General features: G+C 38.9%; 1 pseudogene; it reads left to right on the forward strand.

Annotated features, from left to right (window-relative positions):
* The first annotated feature begins 1807 nt into the window (after positions 1–1807).
* On the forward strand, positions 1808–2504 carry LOC112649338 (nascent polypeptide-associated complex subunit alpha-like; annotated as a pseudogene).
* Positions 2505–5361: the final 2857 nt, after the last annotated feature.

Genomic DNA, 5361 nt, shown 5'->3' on the forward strand with positions numbered 1-5361 from the left:
CGCTTCTATCAAGGTAGGAAGACGGGGGCGGGGGCGGGGGGGGAAGAAATAAACAAAAGGCATCCAAGGGGGAGGAGCCCCGCGAGGAGCCGGGCTAAGGCCGGGGCGAGTGTCCCCAGGACAGGAGAGCCCCGTCCCGGAGAAGCAGGAGCTGCACCAACCTTCCCGGGCGGAAAGGCCTCGCAGGGAGTTGGAGCAGGACCGCAGGAGGGCGGGGATGCCCTCAGGTTCCCTGGGACACTAACAGACACCTGCGCCCTGGGTAGAGTGCGCCGAGCTCCCTAAAGGGCTGCAGCGCGCACGGCGGGACCCAGGAGCAGCTCAGAGGGGCTCGGGCGGCGGCTCCGCGGAGGGGGCTGCGCGAGAGCAGCTCCGAGGGGCTCCGCCAGAGGAAGAGGCTCCGTGTGGAGGGGGCTGCGCGGCTGGGAGCGCGAATCCAACAGCGCAGACCGGGAGCACAGGGCGCCGGGACACAGCCCAAGATCCGGCCTCCCCCGGGACAGGCAGAGGCCCGGAGGGCCCAGGACAGCAAGGACGCTCCTGCCCCGAGCTGAGCAGATCAGCGGCCCCGCCCCTGGAACATCCAGGCCCCTGCACACTGAGAGCTCCGGAGGTACTGTGGGAGCTGAATCCAGGGCTCCAGAGCTGGCCGCCGCCACTGTGGTTGTTCCTCCTGGGGCCTCACAGGGTAAACAACCCCCACTGAACCCTGCACCAGGCAGGGGCAGAGCAGCTCCCCCAAGTGCTAACACCTGAAAATCAGCACAACAGGCCCCTCCCCCAGAAGACCAGCTAGAAGGACAAGTTCCAGGGGAAGTCAAGGGACTTAAAGTATATAGAATCAGAAGATATTCCCCTGTGGAGAAAATTATTTTTCTAATTGTTATCACATTCTAAGTTATAATTGATATGTTGGGCCTCTTGTTTTAACCTGCCCAAATAACAATTACTAAAAGGATATTTCATCAAGCACAGATGAACACTTTCTTCAAAAATAGCTGGTACTACCTTCAACTACTTTTCTCTTGGTGAATGAGTATATTTCTATAAAAAAAATAAACATAATAGCTTGCAATTATTTTAAGGATAACATTTTATAAAGTGAAAAAAATTACACTGTATGTAATTAATATTACTTACATTAACAAATTTGTCTTTGATATTGGTCTTAGATAATTTTTCACCAAATTACAGATTACCATAACAATCTTGACATACATATTTCACTTATTTAAATGTATTTATTTACTTGTATATTGCTTTATTCCAAAACCAGGAGGTAAAGATAATTGAAAGATAAATATGACAATATTTGAAAAATATGTCTTTCATAAATGTTTGTTCTTTAAGATGTTCTCAGATCTGAGAATTTTCAAAAGTGGCATTAAGAAAATACTATACAAACTGCTACAAATTATAACATCTATTGGGAATTGTATAAATGTTTAAGAATCTAGTTAAATACACTATGTAAATTTTTAAAGTATTTCAACTGGCAATTTAAAAATGCATAGCCATGGTTTAATTTATTCTTCTTAATTGTAATTAGTATGCTAAAAATTTGTTAGTTTACTATTTAAGTGGTAATTTCCTATAAATTTACTTGCAGGATATAAACTATTCAGCTCTATAATAAACATTATGTTTTGTATCAGAAAATCATTATCTAAAAAAAAAAAGAAAATCATTATCTATATATTATGAACTTTAAAGCTTTTCTGTTTGAATTTTCCATTAGAGTATGCTCTGCAGATGTTAAGTGCTCTATTTTGTGCACATTTGGTGTTTTGTCCATACATTGAATGAAATGGTGCCTGCTCTTCCTGTGGCCATCTTGGTTCCGTGTTCCCCACACAAAATCCCTAGTGAGGCCACAGAAACTGCCCCTGCTACAGAACAGGAGTTGCCATAGCACCAGGATGAGACAACATCTGGAACAGAATCCAACAGTGATGAATCAGTATCAGAGCTTGAGGAACAGGATTACACAGGTAATCACACAACAAGCTTAGCAGGCAGCAGCAATTAAAATCGAGGAAGAGCCAATCAGTAAAGCAAAACAGAGCTAGAGTGAAAAGAAGGTATGGAAGGCTATGTCTAAACTGGATCTTCAACAGGTTACAAGAGTTAGGAGAGTCACTATCTAGAAATGTACGAATATCCTCTTTGTCATCACAAAACCAGATGTCTACAATAGCCCAGCTTCAGATTCTTGCATAGTTATTGGAGAAGCCAAGATTGAGGATTTACTTCAGCAAGCACAACTAACTGCTGTTGAGAAATTCAAAGTTCAGGGTGAAGTGTTCTCAAACATTCAAGAAAACACACAGGATCCAACTGTACAAGAGGAGAGTGAAGAGGAAGAGGTTGATGAAACAGGTGTAGATGTTAAGGACATAAAATTGGTCATGTGACAAGCAAATGTGTCAAGAACAAAGGCAGTCAAACCCCTGAAGAACAACAGTAATGATATTGTAAATGCTATTATGGAATTAGTAATGTAACCATTTGAAAATGAGCATTTTTTGGCATTTCAAAAGAATAACTGTAGCTTGGTTTGAAATTTGTACTTTCTATCATTAATTAATTTCTTGTTGGATGAACACAAAACAAAACAGAAAAAAAAAGAAATTTGTTTTAAATTTGAAAATAGCTCCTAAATCATGGTGTTCACATCTACCAGTGATTTCTGCTACACAAATGGTCTATTAGATTTTGTATTTTCTCAATAACAATTTTTCTTATCATATCCATAGAAACAATTTCAACTGCAGTTTAAGTTTCCAAGATAGAAGTATGTTTTTGCCCACCTTACAGTACTACATCATTGATTGAGCATGTGATTTCTTGCCTCATTCAATATTACTTGTAGTTTGAGAATTGCTCTTTGACTTTGAAAAAAATAATACTTGAGAGTAAAAGAACTTATAGAAATTAAATCCATATCTCTGCGTGTAAAAGAGTCTGTAGCAAGTAAAGGCAAGATGTATCTTTTATGGATAAAACTTTTTCTCTTAAAGGAAACTGGGTAAAAATTAGAGGGGAAGACAAACCATGAGAGAGACTCCTAACTCTTGGAAACAAACAAAGGGTTGCAGATAGGGAGGCAGGTGGGGGAATGGAGTAATTGGGTGACAGGCACTAAGGATGGCACATGATGAGATGAGCATTGGGTGTTACACTATATGTTGGCAAATTGAATTTAAATATAATATTTAAAAAATAAAATTATTTTTAAAATTTATTTAATTTATTTTTTTATTGGAGTTCAATTTGCCAACATATAGCATAACACCCAGTGCTCATCCCACCAAGTGCCCCCTCATTGTCCATCACCCAGCCATTAGAAATGACAAATACCCACCATTTGCTTCGATGTGGATGGAGCTGGAGGGTATTATGCTGAGTGAAATAAGTCAATCGGAAAAGGACAAACATTATTTGGTCTCATTCATTTGGGGAATATAAAAATTAGTGAAAAGGAATAAAGGGAAAGGAAAGAAAATGAGTGAAAATATCAGTGAGGGTGACAAAACATGAGAGACACCTAACTCTGGGAAATGAACAAGCAGTAGTGGAAATTAAAATTTTTAAAAGGCTAAATATTAATTGGTTTCAAGATATTCCTGCAGCTTTAGTAATTTTATTCACCAAGGACTTGTGATGTTTCTGATAAAGGTAAAAATATGTTAGTGACTATTATTCATTCTGTGTATATGTATTTATTGAAATGTTGGCAGTTCTGTGGAGGAGAGAGAACCTGGTTTTGCAGTTTACAAAATCTTCATCAGAATCATGGACCCACCAGTTGTAAGCCATATTCTCTTAGTCAAGTAAGACTCTTGCTGAAGTTCAGATTACTTTGTCTAAAGATTACTCTGTTAGTACCTCATCTACTCTCTCCTAGAGTTGTTAAGAGGAACAAATGATAAAATGTATTTAGAATCCCACTGTAATTGGTAAAGTGATTTTGAAATAAAAACCAGTATTTTTTTTGAGACAGGTAATATGATCACTACATATGATGCTAAATCTGCCTTTCTCCTCACCTCTCTTCTACAGGAGTTTGCATTAAAACAACACAAACTGAACTCTTTCATACATATGATTTGCAATATGATAATGTATTAGTGGTAAGAATCTGTAGTCATACAGGCTAAACCTTTTTTAATGTTTGTGATTTTTGCTAAATGATGTTTATACCCACAAATTAAACATAGCTTTGGGGGGAGGTAGTTGTTATCTGACTACTTTTTAATCTAGAGAATTTTAGTGACACAATAGAGGTTTTTGAAAAGGAGAAATGAGAGTGAATGCCAGGCTTGGGATGATAGGGATTTTCTGATAAAATGCATCAAGTGAAAAATGAGAAGACTGGATGCAAGAAGCAGTGAGATTGGCAAGGACTGAGCTCAGATAGCAGGCCAAAAGGAAATACTTCAGGAAGTTTGACATAGCCTAAGGAAAGTGTTTTTTTGTTTTTTTGTTTTGTTTGTTTGTTTGTTTTTAGTAGAGAGCAAGTGTGGTCTGAGTGGTGGAAAACAAGAAGTCACTATAGATTTGAAGAGAGGGTGTATTAGTAATTAGGATAAGGACAGCATAGCAATAGGCCTCTGAAAGATAAATAATCAGGCCAGGGGTGAGAATTTTTCAGTTAGCTTCTATAACAATAATTATTCTGTTGAAAGAATAAATAATGGGGATCCCTGGGTGGCTCAGCAGTTTGGCGCCTGCCTTTGGCCCAGGGCGCGATCCTGGAGACCCTGGATCGAATCCCACGTCGGGCTCCCGGTGCATGGAGCCTGCTTCTCCCTCTGCCTGTGTCTCTGCCTCTCTCTCTCTCTCTCTCTGACTATCATAAATAAATAAAAATTAAAAAATAATAATCTCTTAAAAAAATAAAAAATAATGGCTCAAATTCAAGTTCTAAGACTCTAAGTCAATTTTGTGAAACATACCGACCCCACCACTATGATTTTCTGAGTCCCTATATACTACAGAATTTCTGATCCATAGATGGATCTTTGCTAATGCTGAAATCTCAAGAGTTATGTAAATGCAGTTTTTTGTCAACAACAACCAAAAAAGCAGTCTACCTTTAAATAGAGCAATATTTACCTGACTGTTATTCAGTCATCCTATACCATAGAAAAGTGAGTATTTTTAAAATATTAATACTTCACAGTTTTGATCAAACATGACTCCCTTTTCCTTTATGTATAATAGCCTCTTATACCCAGCAGTGATTACACAGCCCTCATCACTGGCTGCTATAGCACAAGATATATCAGCATCCCAATAGCAGCTGGATAAAAAGTTTCTATGTTTATCTTTAAAAAATATCTTTCAAGCTACTGTCTT

This window comes from Canis lupus, chromosome X (genome assembly GCF_003254725.2).
Source record: "Canis lupus dingo isolate Sandy chromosome X, ASM325472v2, whole genome shotgun sequence".
In the NCBI taxonomy this organism is placed as follows: domain Eukaryota; kingdom Metazoa; phylum Chordata; class Mammalia; order Carnivora; family Canidae; genus Canis; species Canis lupus.